We start from the raw sequence: 17,332 nt of genomic DNA, 5'->3' as shown, positions 1-17,332 counted from the left end.
AATGAGCACGCTTAAAGATGTGATGAAAGTTCATAATAATGCAATTGACAAGGAAATTTAGTTATTTCTGAGATATACATTTTAAAGTAATAACTAGAATTATGACTTATAACATTATACCAGAACATAAAAGATTTTTAGAAATTTCACGTAATGTCTGAAACATCTATATTAACATATTTCCATACAAATAACCCAAAGAAAGTTTAGTATTAGATGTTTGTTTGTTTGTTTGTTTTCTTATACTGCAAGTTCTTATTACTCATCAATTTTATACACATCAGTGTATACATGTCAATCCCAATCGCCCAATTTAGCACACCACCATCCTCACCTCACCGCGGTTTTCCCCCCTTGGTGTCCATACGTTTGTTCTCTACATCTGTGTCTCAACTTCTGCTCTGCAAACTGGTTCATCTGTACCATTTTTCTAGGTTCCACATACATGCATTAACATATGGTATTTGTTTTTCTCTTTCTGACTTACTTCACTCTGTATGACAGTCTCTAGATCCACCCACGTCTCAACAAATGACTCAATTTCATTCCTTTTTAGGGCTGAGTAATATTCCATTGTGTATATGTACCACATCTTCTTTATCCATTCGTCTGTCGATGGGCATTTAGGTTGCTTCCATGACCTGGCTATTGTAAATAGTTCTGCAATGAACATAGGGGTGCATGTGTCTTTTTGAATTATGGTTTTCTCTGGGTTTATGCCCAGTAGTGGGATTGCTGGATCTTGTTCCTTCATCTGGTATGTAGCCCCTCTGCCTTTTCATCTTGTCTATCTTTCTGTGAATGTGTTTTTTGTTCCACATGCTGCAGGATTGTAGTTCTTCTTGTTTCTGCTGTCCGCCCTCTGGTGGATGAAGCTATCTAGGAGGTTTGTGCAAGCTTCCTGATGGGAGGGACTGGTGGTGGGTAGAGCTGGGTGTTGGTCTGGTGGGCAGAGCTCAGTAAAACTTTAATCCGCTTGTCTGCTGATGGTTGGGGCTGGGTTCCCTTCCTGTTGGTTGTTTGGCCTGAGGCAACCCAACACTGGAGCCTACCTGGGCTCTTTGGTGGAGCTAATGACAGACTCTGGGAGGGCTCACGCCAAGGAGTACTTCCCAGAACTTCTGCTGCCAGTGTCCTTGTCTCCACAGTGAGCCACAGCCACCCCCCACCTCTGCAGGAGACCCTCCAACACTAGCAGGTAGGTGTGGTTCAGTCTCATATGGGGTCACTGCTTGTGGGTCCCGATGAGCACACTACTTTGTGTGTGTCCTCCAAGAGTGGAGTCTCTGTTTCCCCCAGTCCTGTCGAAGTCCTGAAATCAAATCCCTCTAGCCTTCTAAAGTCTGATTCTCTAGGAATTCTTCCTCCCATTGCCAGACCCCCAGGTTGGGAAGCCTGACGTGGGGCTCAAAACCTTCAGTCCAGTGGGTGGACTTCTGTGGTATAAGTGTTCTCCAGTTTGTGAGTCACCCACCCAGCAGTTATGAGATTTGATTTTATTGTGATTGCACCCCTCCTACCATCTCACCGCAGCTTCTCCTTTGTCTTTGGATGTGGGGTATCTTTTTTGGTGAGTACCAGTGTCTTCCAGTCAATGATTGTTCAGCAGTTAGTTGCGATTCTGGTGCTCTCGCAAGAGGGAATCTCACGTTTTTTTATAAATGTATTTATTTTATTTATTTTTGTCTGCATTGGGTCTTTGTTGCTGCGCGTGGGCTTTCTCTAGTTGCAGTGAGCAGGGGATACTCTTCATTACGGTGTGTGCGCTTCCCATTGCGGTGGCTTCTCTTGTTGCAGAGCACGGGCTCTAGGTGTGTGGGCTTCAGTAGTGGCTCGTGGGCTCAGTAGTTGTGGCTCGCAGGCTGTAGAGTGCAGGCTCATTAGCTATGGCACACAGACTTAGTTGCTCCGTGGCGTGTGGGATCTTCCCAGACCACAGCTCGAATCCGTGTCCCCTGCATTGGCAGGCAGATTCTTAACCACTGCACCACCAGGGAAACCCCTCACATGTCTTTTTAAAAAGGCACATGTTAAATGCTACCCATAAATAAGGGAAAATATACAAAATCAGATAAATTACCTAAAAGTACCTAGATTGGTGCCTGGCTTTGCAGGCACTCAGTAGATGTTTGTTGATATGCAAAACAGCTTCTGATGGAAGATTACAAATTCCTTAATAATTTATTACATATGACAATCGTTCCCTGCGTTTTATATTTACAGGTATAATTTATTTCATTGGGAAGGGGCTACAAGGTGAAGATAGACTCCAATTTGCTCTTTTGCCTACATACAAATAGTACCCCAAGGTATCGGGGGAATACAGAGATCTGGGGATGGAATTCAGAAAATCCATTAAGTTAGGCAAGAAAAAAATTATTCTTTGCCATCACTGATCTCTAACTGAAATTTAACATTTCCTTTAATTATGAATATAGACAACAGGCCACACTTGTATTAGCGGCACCTCTGATTTTTATCAACAAGAAAATTCAGATATTTTATATCGTATTATATTCACTGCAGATATCCTGAAATATCATTTACACTCATTGCCACTCCAAAATTACCAGTTATCAGACTCACTTTCAGACTTTATTTAATGTGATATAGATATTACTGCATCACAAGTATGTTTGAAAATTGTCCTACCTGTATTTCCATATAATCGGCCTGCTCTGCAATCATACAGTTGGGCGCGCGTGTGTAATACAGATTTTAAAAAGGTTAATAAGAACTTCTGTTTCAAAGGACGGTTAGGGCCCTGCAGACTTTGCTCTATTCCAAGAGGTTCCCCCCCTCTTTCTCTCCTCTTTCCCAGTCTGTCCTCCTCACGCCCCTCTTCCATCCTGCCTGGCTTCAAATGCAAGGAACTTGGGAAGAGAAAGAGGGCAAAGAGGAAAACCTATGGCCAATTCTGCATCCCTTTTCTCCTCTCCCCTCAAATATGATTATTATTTATATTCACAGCCTCTAAATACATTTCCTCTCCTAAACCCTGAAGTGTCTTTTGTGACTCTTTGCTCCTTAAACCCTAACACCAATATCAGTGATAAAATGTCTAGGGTAGTCAGCGTGTCACTCTCAATTGGACAAACCATAACCTGTGTGGCTACAACTGATAGAAGGGGGTCTATCAAACAACAAGGAGACAGTTGGATAGGGAGAGGTGGGCAGCGGAGGGAATGGGCTGGGAAGGGAGGTGGGCTGCAGAAAGAGTTTTGATTTCTCATCTTCCTAGTGTTGGAAGGAAAGAAGGAATGAATAAAGGGAAACACATACACACACACTCATACTTGGAGAAACCAGCACATGGGCTATGAAACTGCTCCAGGAAAGGAAGAAGAAAGAGTAAGACTGTGTCCCCATTGGAAGTGGGCCAGGAAGAAAAGAAGCACTGGGTGAATAGAGAACAGTGAAGATAGAGGACCTGCTGGTTAGTCCTTGATACTAACTTGGTTAGTTCTCAAGCACCTAGTTCAGATTAAGAAGTGTCCAAATGGGAAGGCCAGGTTTGTTCATATTCACATGGTTCTTCTCCCCAGCTTCCATGTACCCAGAACAAAACTCCACTGGACACCCTACAGGAAGCCCAGGAGCCATCTGCTGAAGCTTAGAGCTAGAGAAAGAGGTTTCCATCACACTTGATTAAGAAGGGAGGGGGAAGGCAAAGGAGAATGCTTACAATGTTACAGTAGAGGGATGTATCTGCCCCCAAAAATACTGCAGATGAATTAAGTTTTCCAGTACTATCAGTATTACACATCACAAGTTGGCTGATTTATCTACACATTATTTCTATGAGACAATGCACTTGTGCAAGTTCTAAACAAATGATTCATATAAAGTCTGAACATGACTCATGACAAAGAACTACTTTTATTAATTATGCACCAAAGCACCAAACAAATGTAGGAACAGAACATAAGAAAGTAAAAGTTTAAGAAATGATGAAAATATTAAGACAGTGGTAAACATCTTTTAAAAAAAAATAACAAGAAGTATTTTGATATTTTGTACAAATTTTAGTTGATTACACTTTATTATTAAAACCAGATACACATAGTGAAGCCAAGCTTAAATTCAGTGTATAAATTCAATGCTTTAACATAAATTTTAAAACACACACAAATTGGTTATTTTTCTACGCTATACCTCTATAAAAACATTTTTCAATGAAATGCCTTTTTTGTTTTTCATACACAAAACACATTCTCAATTAACCAGAAAATCAACATGAGGAATAGTATTTACATGATGCAATGTTACTCTTTTAAAAGATGAAGCAAAAATTGTGTAGTTACAAGACATATAGAAAAATAAAACTAGAATTTCTTTGCTTCTGATGTATGAGTAAAATAGCTTTAGAAAAACATTTTGTTATTCTAGCAATTAATGTTCAAATAAGAATATTTTAAGCTCAAGGTGATGTAACAGCATCCTACTGCTACTTGAAAATACTGGGATGCGATGACACACCAAGACTGTAAACGCTCGAAGGAAATGAAAAAGCCAGCTACGTTTTTCCAAAGTAACTGTGAATGCTGACCCTTCCGTACTTACTACAGTACTCGTCTAATTACACCGTCTAGTTTTTCCCCCTATAATTTCAAGTACTATTTCATCACTACCTTGCTAATACTTGGAACAAAATTTCTATCTAAATTTATTCACAAGGCCTACATTCTTACAAGATGAAATGTTTAAGTGCTTTATTCTTTAAATTCACAAAGCAATCTGACAAGGAATATATCCTAAAACTGAAAGGTCGAATTAGAAGGTGCATAGAGAGACGGTGCCTTATAATTTTGGTTCCTTTAAATCTTAAAACATTGCAAGAAAAAAAAATATTGTCTTCACGGAAATGACTTGAAGGGATGAATTACGTCCAGCAATTTCATGTTCAAGAAAAATCTGTTTTACCCATAACTTACCCATTTTCTTTGCCTCAATAGAAAATATTTTCCCAAAAAGGTTCAATATAACACTCTTATATGGAAGGAGAGTTAAAATTAAATAGAAACCCATTTCTTATGGAAGAATAATGCATAAATTAGTGGTCATCACTTTAAAATCATCTACCAAGATGCTGGCAGAAAAAAAATCAGAGCTTGCCTAGCACATAGTAGGAGCTCACTAAGTATTTGTTAAGTAAAGCAATTTAATGTTTAAAAACTTTCCAGTGGGAGTAAATTGAAAGTTGGAGTAACAACCTGTCCTCTCATTCAAATTACTTAAGTGTAAGTTCTGTAATAAGGAAAAACATTAAACTAAGGTAAATGTATAGTAATTCCATTTTATATTAAAACAAACTTGCATTTCAACATAAATACAAAGCAACTGCTAAAGCAATAAACCTAATTGTGAACTTCCTGCACTTTCCCAGAAATGATTGCATCATAGTACAATTGCTTTTAAAAGATCTCTGATGTACATCAGATGACTAATTTTTTGGGGGGGGGGCATTTACTTAAATGGAAGTGTGCAAATTCATAATATGGGAACAAAAGTAAGACTACTTTTTGACCCCAGAAAAATCTACTCATTCTGTTCTTAAAAGGGATATCTAATTTGAATAATCAAGATTACATTTCTTTCCTTTGCCCTGAAGGAAAGTACATTCTCAGTGCTGTTTTGAAGCTGGCACACACATAACTCAATCTTGGTTAATTTCCAAAAGCACATATGTTATAGTAAATCCTCTTCTTTCAATGCCAAAAAGTTTTTGCTCCTAGAAATTGTTTCCCTGGCATATTCTCAACATATCAGTATCTCAATACCTGCTAATCCTAGAGAAGGAAGAGTAGCCAACACACTTTAGAAAGTAAAGGTTCCATTTTGAATCTATAAAAGATTGATTTTCACTTTGTGCAAGACCCTATCTGTTAAATCTGAGAGTTTAAAATAGTAACCTTTGGTACACATTGGAATCACAGAGTGGGAAAGGGGTATTGGCTGTGTGTTTTAATATGTAGCTAACTATTAAACTGTCTGCTCGGAACACATTAAGGATTTTCTTACAAATGAGGTTAACAATTCAGTCTTTGGAAAGACAGAGAAACATATTTTGGCAAATTCAGATGGAAGTTTTATGACATTTACTGAAGTGTTTTCCCAGTGAAAAACCAATGATTGACTCAAAATAAGCTATGAGAGAGAGAGAGAGAGAGAGACAAAATTTTGCTTTTCTCTTCCTTTCAAAAAATGATGGTAAAACTGAAGAGTGAAAGAAAAAAATTCCATAAAAAATACTTAAGTTTTCCTATATTCTTTCTTTAGGGAATATTCTGAACACTTCTAATATAAAATATTAATATGTGTTTCTATAACAAATCCTTTGATTTAAATGAAAGCAAAAACCTCACTGCTTTCTTTTATAAATATAAGCTATAATTATTATTAACACTATTATTACTATTGATTTTATTTTAGTATTTAGCCATAGAATATTCAAGTAGCAAAAAAATTATTTCTTAGGACAACATTAAAATTATAAAGACTTTGCACCCTCCCACTAAATTTAATTTAAAAATACCTTACTATAAAATGTCAAAAATTAAAAATTCAAACTCACTGACCCAGCAATACAACTGTGAACTTATCTAAAAACAGAATGTCCTAAGGAATTTATGTTCAAGGATGTTTATCATAGAATTAAATTTTAACAAAAAGGATTAGAAAACTAACCACTGAAAATAGGAAATTAATGAAATATATTATGATACACCTATATAATACAATACTGTGTAGTCATTATAGAATAAGAAATTGTCACTAGTGGGGCTGAAAGCATAGGAAATTTTTCAGTCCTCTTACGCCCCTTTATAAAAACTGCCTGAATTTATCATCAGCATGTATTGCTTTTCCAGTAATTACTAGAAAGATGTAAAAGACAATTTATTTAATAGAAAAATTGCAGGCATATTAATGGAATCAAGTTATGAATGTGTATACTATGATCCCAATTCCCTTATGTGTATAAATGTATAAATAGAAAACTAAAAATATGTCAACAGTTTGTATATGTGGATGGTAGAGTATAGGTATTTTTTTTGGTATTAATTTTCTGTATTTCCCAGTAGGAGCATTTCTTTTATACTCAGAAACAAAATTTTATTTCACATAATATATTGTTATGCCCCATTTGGCTGCCATATAATAACAAAAGTTAAAAATTCTTTGGCTTAAAAGAAAAGGAATAATTTATGATTTGGCCTACAAAATCGTACAAGGTAAATGATGATAATGATGATAGGAATGGGGAAGAGGTGATTATCCAAGTGTCCAATATCAAGGACTTTATCTGAAAAAAATGAACAACACTGGGATTATAGTATATCTCTATGTCATACAATAAATAAAGTTAGAAGAAAGCACTATATTACAAAAAGTTGTTTATAATATACACTAAAAAACAGATTTAACAGAGTAAAAATAAGTCCATGGATGACAGATACATAATATGTTATGTATAAGAGATATGTGGGGACCTATCACTAAACAAATCACAGAAGCCAACTATGCCCAATTGGTAAAATCACCTTAATCCCACTATAGACAGATTATCAGCTGAAGGAGTCACATCACCTTGCTATAATCAACAGCCTTCTACTACCAGTTACACAAAAATTGCTATGTATGAACACTGCTACATATACACTACATAAAAAGTGAACTCACCAAGACCTCTGACACATCCCTCAAGGCCTTGCGTAGATCTGAGACTAAGAAATACTTCAAATACTTTGAGTAGTAATTTCAACTGTTCAAATTAAAAGTTTTCATTTACTCATACCTGACTTTCTTTGAACTGAAACTTTTAACCTATGCTAATTTGCACAACATTAATGGCTTTAAGAGAATACTAATATTTAACTAGTACAATGTGCAGAAAAGACATTTGAACAGTAAGCTTAAAATGGATGTTATTCATTACTGAAAGTAATGTTATTTTGGAACTAAGTGAACTGCATAGAGTTTTAAATGAAACGTTGAACAATGGAATACTATGCAGAGGTTAACATTTTAATGACTCTACAGAAGTGTAAGAAAATGTTACAGCAACCATCTAGTGAAAACAGAAGATTACTAAAGGATACAAAGATTATGGCTATAGCTAGATGAAAATGGGTGATGGTGAAATTGTGGGTAAATCTACTTCAAAAAATTTTTTTAACATTATGGATAAATCATTGTTTCAACTAAAAAAGATAAGGCAATTTTTCTAAGCCTAAATGCCCAGTTTGCTTCTTTTGAGATCCAGATTTTAAGTAAAGGAATAAAGAATAAAATTGAATGCACAGCTGTTTGCTTCTAGGAATACAAACAAGAGGAAATAAACAGAAGGAGGTTAATGTCTGTGAGACTGGGCTAACTACTTCATTCCCAGCTGTGTTTTAATTTGTATTACTAAACAGTAACAACCCCTTTTTATGACAGTCAGAGGCTGCGATTTTCCATTTGTGCCCAGCAAAAGTTAAAGGCACACTAGAAAATACTTGGAGGGATTTCCCTGGTTGCGCAGAGGTTAAGAATCCACCTGCCAATGCAGGGGACATGGGTTCGAGCCCTGGTCTGGGAAGATCCCACATGCCGCGGAGCAACTGAGCCCGTGCGCCACCACTACTGAGCCCGCACGCCACAACTACTGAAACCTGTGCGCCTAGAGCCCATGCTCTGCAACAAGAGAAGTTGCAGCAATGAGAAGCCCATGCACTGCAACGAAGAGTAGCCCCCGTTCACCGCAACTAGAGAAAGCCCGCACACAGCAACGAAGACACAACGCAGCCAAAATTAATTGATTGATTGATTAATTTAAAAAAGAGATTACTTGGAATGTTAGCTTCAGTAATCTGTTGTCTGGTTTATATTCTAAGTTGTACAACATCAGTTGAATTACTCAGGAGTTAATTCTAATTTAATGCCATTTAAAATCAGAAATGACAAAAGAGATGCCTCATCACTTACAAGTAACCTAAAATACAAGAAAGATGGGCAAGTTAAAAATCACACCTGATTTGCTGTGGTAAGATAATTAGGGAAATAATAAAGCAAGTCAGTACAGACTAAGGTCAGTTAATGCCATGGATCACAACTACAAATGGCCCTGTTCTCTACCCTTCAAAAACGATACAAGATTTCTACTCTAGCCAGAGAAATCAGGGAGGCAGGGATATGTTCAGATGGAGACAAGGCAACACTACATCAGGTGAATGTCTTCGTTAGAGCTACTTCAGCACTACTCTCTCTGTTAGTCTCTTTTTTTTTTTTTTTTTTTTCTTCAGTACGCGGGCCTCTCACTGTTGTGGCCTCTCCCGTTGCGGAGCACAGGCTCCGGACGCGCAGGCTCAGCAGCCATGGCTCACGGGCCTAGCTGCTCCGCGGCATGTGGGATCCTCCCGGACCGGGGCACGAACCCGGGTCCCCTGCATCGGCAGGCGGACTCCCAACCACTGCACCACCAGGGAAACCCCCGACTGCCTCTTTTTTGATCTGGTGAATTTTAATAATCTGATCATCTATTACTTATACTGTAAATGGAAGTTTTACCACAAAACTCAACTGCTAAAAGATCTTTTTGGGTAGGGTACAGCCCCACAACTGCCAACCCATCCCAAGTTTGAATTCCAACTCTGCCAGTTCTTTAAGGTTTGAGGTCCTCATTTTAAGGTTTTTGAATATATAAATGCTCAAAAACCGGTGGATAGGTCCGTAAAATGTATGCAGTAAATGACGTAAGGCAGGTAAAACACTCACCAGAGTACCTGGTTGTAGTAAGTGTTCCATAAACAGCAGATATTACATAAAACAAATAGACAAAAAGTTAAAATACAAGTAAAAGTTGTCTCTGATTCAAATAACTGTTTTCTCAAAATTTGAAAAAACAAAAAGCAAACCAAAATATCCCCTCCCATTTATCATGCAATGTCTTATCCCTAGCATCTGGCACCACACCTAGCAAACAGTAGGTATTAGATAAATATTATTACATTATTAAATAATAACTATCAAAATCTATTATGAAATTCTGAGAATTTCTAGTTTGGAGACCTTGCCTATTTCACCTCTGCATCCCAGGGCCTGGCAGATTATGTAACATATTCAGTTAATTTCACCTTTTCTCATGAAATTAAAAATTAATTTGAATTCGTAAAACTTCTGACTTGTAATTTAACTCAATGTAAGGGCTTTTGTGTTTGGACTACAACATATGTAAGGGTAACGGCCAAGTCTGTCTGGTTAATTATTCCCAATAGATGCTCAATGTTTGACAGAAATTAGGGGCTCAAATATTTAAATAAATGCATGAATTTTCACGTTCTGTAAAACAGGGGAACAGAACCATAATTCCTAACCAGAGGTCAGACCAAACAAATGTGTGAGACGGCTATATTGAAAATATTACTGCTGGGAGCTCTGTTTTAAGAAAAAGTCTTAGACTATGTCAATTATTTATCAATAAAGCTAGAAAAAAGAAAAGAAAAAGTCTTAGAAGCTGATCACCTTAAGGAACTAACAGCAGTGTCATCATTTTAGATCCAAGAAGCATTTACTCTAAATGGCATACTGGATTTTTGGGTGCCTTCTTACCAAGACCGAAAGAAACGTAAGAATTCAGTGTCATATATAGTTTCACCAATAACACATGGTTTTTACCTGAGAAACTCCATACAACCAACTTTCTAAAGTAAAGAGCCAGCTTTCCACACTGCTCTATAAAAATCTCCAATTACTTCCTGTTCTGTTTCACAGAAGTTGTAATGACTGGCTTGGCTCCATTCCCTAAAGGAAAGAAAACAAAGCAAGGAAACGCTCCTATCTAACCTTTTGATCCCTCTGCCAATCAGAGAACATGCTGCCAGGGAGGTCCCTGGAATACTAACCTTGAGAGACAATAACTGATATAGGAAACCTCAAAAAGCAAGATTCTAAAATGGAAAGTACTTCCTAATACAAATATTCCTCTCAAAAAGCAAACAAAAGTACTAATTATAAAAATTACCTTCTCTGTACACCTGGGTCTGCCTATATCAACTATTACAGAGAGAAGGATGGTTCATTCAGTGTACACTTTTCAGGAATGTCTCTGAAGATAAAGATCTTCAATCAGAGATGAGTTAGCTTCAGAGAGCCATGTGAGTTGTTTCAGGGCGTGTTAGGATATTTGGGTCAGTAGGTGTTATCACGCTCAGTGCCACAGAAGCCAGAAACTGTCAGAATTTTTCCCCATGTGTTTGATTTATTATGAGGATTAGGAGAAGTAATTCTATCTCTGATAGAATCTTGTCACCTAAGTACATGAATCCTTTGCAATCTTGTGTGCAGAGCACTAACAAATTTTAAAGATTAATGATATTGTATGCCCAAGACTATGATTCACTCTTTTAAACCGTTATCTTCTTTTGCGGAAGAAAACATATTACACTTGACTCTAAGTAGGTTACATTTGAAGTCCTGATACGGGGGATTCCAAAGTTTACTAAAAAATCTACAGATCCTCAAACTGCAGGAATCAGGTAGATGTCTGACTAAAGACTAACAGAACAGCACACAAATGGGACCTGAAGAAAAACTAAGGTTTAAGGACTTAATAAGAAAGAATCTTGCTTTCTTCCATTCCTGGCAGGGGCTCTCTTACTAGATGGAGTTGGGTTCATTATTCAGAAGCATCTAATAAAAAGCATTTTTATTTAATCTCATGATCAAAACAAGTCCAGAACTGTCGACTTCCATCTTACCAGGTAAAAAGTTGATAATATAAAAACACACTTCAGTTATTTCACATAGAGCTTCTGAGATCTTCCCAGTATGGGACAACGAGCTTTCAGATAAGTACCAAGAGTTCCTATGCACATCTTTAAAATAATCTGTTTAAAGACAGGCAATTCTGTCCACTTGCATATCTCCAGTAGTATTCCTTCCTGCTTTTCTGACTGGTCCTTTACTGCTTCTCCCCTCTTTGCTTCATTTTCCACTCTATGCTTCAGCCATGCTTGTATGAACCCAGAGGGTTAGCCCAATACTGACATACAAAGAAAGGGGTTTCTCACTCTTACCTGACATTGATTTAACATCAATATATAATGTTGGGGCATACGAACCCCTCAGGACAAAGCCTATCATTTCTCTGTGCCCACAAAGTACAGACCTTAGAACAGAAGTCACTTGATGTTGCCTGGTGTCCTGATAAAAAATGACATTTTATTTTAAATCACTGAAAGCCAGTATAAATATCAGACTATTAACAGAAGATTCTAGTGTTTAAGTCTAAAAAACACGCCACTCTGCTTCCATCAATAAGTACAAACAAAAAAAAGTGAAAAGCATTTAACCAACATATTTAACTCCTCCCACTAAACAAAGATCAGTACTCTTCTTTAGAATAACTTCTTCCAAAATTATGAAGGGATTTTACGAGGCTTTTCCTCTAATAACCTCTTACTGAACTTGTGGTGCATATTGAAATCTATCTTTCTTGTAAAGTCAACTACTGAGGGGAAAATTTGTTATCTACTACTAAGTATTTTGGGTCTAATGTAAAAGACAATATATGTATTACCCTTTTAAACACCCCCCTCTAAAAAAAAAGGCAAAAGTAGAAAGTATAAAAGAGGAAAGCACAAAATAAGAAGGCAGAAATAATTTTAAATATACCAGTAATCACAACAAATATAAACTAAATTTCCAGATTAAAAAAATTTTGTTAAAGCTGATATGATATATTAAAATCAGACAAATAGGCAAGACCATAAATGTAAATGGAGGTAGAGGTCAACTCCCCAGGATAAAATGTTGACTTTATTCTGATGACATAGTCTACACTTAACAAAACATCACAATTCTACACTTAAATGCATCCTGATAATGTAATTTCAAAACTTAAAAAACAAACAAACAGAACTTCACAGAGAAAATGAAAAGTCAACACAACAGTTGAAAATTATTAATATACCTTTCTCAGCAACTGATTCCAATCTCACGCAAACTTTTCCAGGACACAAAAAGTGGAATACCTTCCAACTCATTTTTTGAGGCTAGAACAACCTTGATTTCAAAGCCAGACAATGACAGTACAGAGAGGGAGTTTACAAGGCAATTTCACTTATTATCGCAAATGGCAAAGTCCTAAACAAAATATCAACAGGCCCAATGGAGCAATGTGTAAAAGAGAAGGTACATCATGACCAAGTTGGGTTTACTCCAAGAATGAAAGGTTGGCTTACCATTAACAAGTGTAGTAAACACAATTCACAGTAATTTGCTGAGTTAGCAAATTTTTAAAAATTCATCTAAATGGATACAGAAAAAATATTTGATAAAATTTAACACTCACTCCTAATAAAAGTTCTTACCAAACTAGGAATAGCAGAGATTTTTCTTAACCTAGAAAGAATACCCTCTAAAAATCTTCATTAAATATCATTCTTAATGGTAAAATAAGAAGGAGGTTTTTTTTGGGTTTTTTTTGCAGTACACGGGCCTCTCACTGTTGTGGCCTCTCCTGTTGCGGAGCACAGGCTCCGGACGCGCAGGCTCCGGACGCGCAGGCTCAGCGGCCATGGCTCACGGGCCCAGCCGCTCCGCAGCATGTGGGATCTTCCCGGACCGGGGCACGAACCCGTGTCCCCTGCATCAGCAGGCGGACTCTCAAACACTGTGCCACCAGGGAAGCCCCAGAAGCAGTTATTTTTAAGTCAGAGCTGTAGTTGCTTCTATTAATACTTATCATTGTACTGGAGGTACTAACCAGAAACATAAAGAAATACAAAGGGTAAAATGGAAAAGGATAAAAGGACTGGAAAGAAAAAAATCTGCCAAGACTTTCAGAAGATTGATAAACAATTATATATTCATCAAAAGATCCCTTAAAAAAAGTGAAGGCAGGGCTTCCCTGGTGGCACAGTGGTTAAGAATCTGCCTGCCAATGCAGGGGACATGGGTTCGAGCCGTGGTCTGGGAAGATCCCACATGCCATGGAGCAACTAAGCCCATGTGCCACAACTATTGAGCCTGCGCTCTAGGCCCCGCGAGCCACAACTACTGAGCTCACACACCATAACTACCGAAGCCCGTGCGCCTAGAGCCCGTGCTCTGCAAAGAGAAGTTATGGCAATGAGAAGCCCACGCACCACAATGAAGAGTAGCCCCCACTTGCCGCAACTAGAGAAAGCCTGCACGCAGCGATGAAGACCCAACACAGCCAAAAATAAATAAATAAAATAAATAAAATTTATCAAAAAAAAAAGTGAAGGCAACAAAAGCACTAATTGAAAAAGATACATGCACCCCAATGTTCATAGCAGCAATAGCAGCATTATTTACAACTGCCAAGATATGAAAGCAACCTAAGTGTTCATCAACAGATGAATGGATAAAGAAGATGTGATTTTATATACATACACACACACATGCACACACACACACACACATACACAATGGAATACAACTCAGCCATAAAAAAAGAATGAAATTCTGTCATTTACAACAACATGGATGGACCTGGAAGGTATTATGCTAAGTGAAATTAGTCAGACAGAAAGACAAGTACTGTATGATATGACTTACATGTGGAATCTAAAAAATAAAACAAACTAGTGAATATAACAAAAAAGAAAACAGATTCAGAGATAGAGAAAAAACTAGTAGTTACCAGTGGTAAGAGGAAAGTGGAGAGGGACAAGATACGTGTAGATTAAGAGATATGAACTATTATGTATAAAAATAAGCTACAAGGATATACTGTACAACACAGGGGATATAGCCAATATTTTATAATAACTATAAAGGGAGTATAACCTTTAAAAAAAGTGAAGGCAAGATACAAACCCAAAGAGTAGATTTGCAAAAGATTACTATCTACGTTTAATAAAGAAAAAAAATTCCTCAAAATCCAAAGAAAAAAGACACAAAGAAAAGTAGACAAAAGATATAAGCACATGTCACAGAGGAAGAAACATGAATATACAATGAACCTAATAAAAGATGCTTAATTTCATTAACCTGGGAAATTCAAAGTAAAAGCCATAATTAGGAAACATTTGACAACCACCAGACTGGCAAAAATGTAGAAGTTGGATAATATGAAGTGCTGACAAAGATATGAAGCAATAAGAACCCATATACTGCTGGAGGGAGTACAATAGTACAACCACTTCGGAAAATAATTTAGATTTATTCAAAGAAGTCAAAATGCACCTTACCACCTCGATTATACTCATAGTTATATGTTTGAGAGAAACTTACAAATGTGCATGAGGAGACATATAATGCTCACATAAAGCCATAAAAAAAAGAGCAAACACATGTCCACCAATGGGTAATGTTTATACTGTAGTATAATCATACACTGAACACAGTCATAAAAATGAACCACATCAATTTGGGATGAATCTCACAAATAATTATGTTTAACAAAATAAGCAAATCACATACAGAATGTCTTCACTTTTATGAAGTTATAAGAAGAAGCTGGGGAAATTAAACCATGGATTGTATATGGACTCAAACATATGTGGTTAAAATTTAAAGAAAACCATTGGAATGTTATAAACACTCAGGATGGTGGTTGCCCATGGAGGCAAGGGGTAGGGGGAACGACAGAGAAATGGCATCAAGGAGGGGCAAGAGGGGGCTCCAAAGGTCTGAGACATGTTCTCTTTTTAAAGCTGAGTATCTGGTGCAGTGATCAACCATCGTATTTTTCTTTATGTCGGACAAATGTTATACTCATTTGGTATGAATCAAATTTTTCACAATAAAATAAAACACATACTCAAAAAAGAAGTTTAAAAAAGTACTTAGCATCAGACACAAGTAGTAGTAAAATAAACATTTGTTTATTGTCTAAACCCACAGAGTTTAGACAATTTGTTGCTGTGTAATATAAACTCACCTGTATTGCACAAGCAGACAATTTAAATTCTGTAGATTATTTTAACCTGCCTTGCTCGTTTCAATGGAACAAGTCTGACCAAAGGGTTCAAAGGCAAGAAACTAATTACTATTAATTATTCTTTATGTTACAGAGTCTATTTATGAGCTTATAGTCAAAAGTTTTTCCTAAAATTATTGCCAGGTGGTTCTGGGACTTTGTAAAATCTTCCACTACTGTCATTTCTACTTTGTTGCCTATTAGGCAACTTTGTGGTTTAATTATGAAATTCTGCTCTGGTTCACCACACAGTTTGGACTTTCAAAATGACTAACAGCAAAAAGAAGAGATTAAATATTTACATTTAAAATATCTACTTTGATTAATACCTATGTAAAAAACTTTATGACCAAAAAATAGATTAAAATACTAATCTGAAAATCCTAATCCTTGGATTTTAGATGATAAATAGCGCTACACAAATTGATTAAATCATTGTCCTTTAATATTTGCATATATCGTTTCACATTTTTTAATAGTTTACATTTAGAAAATGCCATTTCTAATTTAAAAAGATACTTAAAATATTCTGAAAAAACCTACAATGAAAATACTGAAGTAATAAATGAGAACACATCTGTTTAGAACTCATGTAAACTCCCACGAGTTCCACCTAAAATCCCTCCACACAGGCAGAGCTCAGAGCTTCCAGGCTGACCTCTACCCTCGGCCAAATGAGTCACGGCCTCTTGTCTGGTTAGTCCCAGGGTCACTTTTCTCTAAGATTCTACTGAAACTAAATCCATCAAGCCTCTCAATGCCCAAGTTCATACCATCTCCAGTCCCTTTCCCAATCCATCCCTTGACCCATTTGCTGGGTCTGTCCAGGCTTTGCTCAGTCTGTCCCTGATTTAGCCGCCACTCCGCCTCTGTCTTGTAAAGAAACTTCCTGTGGAAGCGGTGCTCCATTGTTAGCAAACCTCTCCTCAAAGCATTACTCCCAGTATCTTGGCTGTTAAGGACTTTCACCTAAGGACACCAGCTGTCCTGCTGCACCCTCTCAAACAACAGCTGTCAATTCCCCCCTCCTCAAGGTCCTTCAGCCACTTGAGCCATTCATTTCCTTAATCCCAGGACCCCATCGTGCCCATAACCTGGCACATAATCTGAAATTACCAGCACATCAGCGATCATAGTGCATCAACACGACCCCCGACCTCCAGCATGCATGTCTAACTACTCTCCCTCTGTGGGGTCTCTGGTCTTGGGAGAATCTCTGTTCATCAGATTCCTTCTTGCTCCACTTCCTTCCTTCCCAGCCTGAAATCCAACAGTCTAACATTTCAACAAATCTATCATACTCTAAACTCTCCTGCTCATCTGTCTTTCATCGCATTCATCTGGAAAAACCCTTGGTGGCTCCAACTATTCATTTTCTCTGAGCTCCCACTGCCCACGACC

General features: G+C 37.2%; 1 protein-coding gene across 6 annotated transcripts in view; it reads right to left on the bottom strand.

The window, feature by feature from the left end:
- Positions 1–17,332, bottom strand: part of PLEKHA5 (pleckstrin homology domain containing A5) — a 243,509-nt gene that overhangs the window by 202,761 nt on the left and 23,416 nt on the right. The window contains exon 1 of one of the 6 annotated variants that reach the window (XM_029206049.1): positions 12,953–13,182. The exons of the other annotated variants lie outside the window; for them this stretch is intronic. The gene's annotated coding sequence lies outside the window, so the exon portion shown is untranslated. Of the gene's footprint in view, positions 1–12,952; positions 13,183–17,332 lie in introns of those variants that run through there. 6 annotated transcript variants of the gene reach the window in all.

The sequence above is a fragment of the Monodon monoceros genome, unplaced genomic scaffold (assembly GCF_005190385.1).
Source record: "Monodon monoceros isolate NGI ecotype Baffin Bay Population unplaced genomic scaffold, NGI_Narwhal_1 Super_Scaffold_6, whole genome shotgun sequence".
NCBI lineage: Eukaryota > Metazoa > Chordata > Mammalia > Artiodactyla > Monodontidae > Monodon > Monodon monoceros.
Note: the sequence above shows the minus strand (reverse complement) of the source record. Positions and strands in the feature narration are given on the sequence as shown.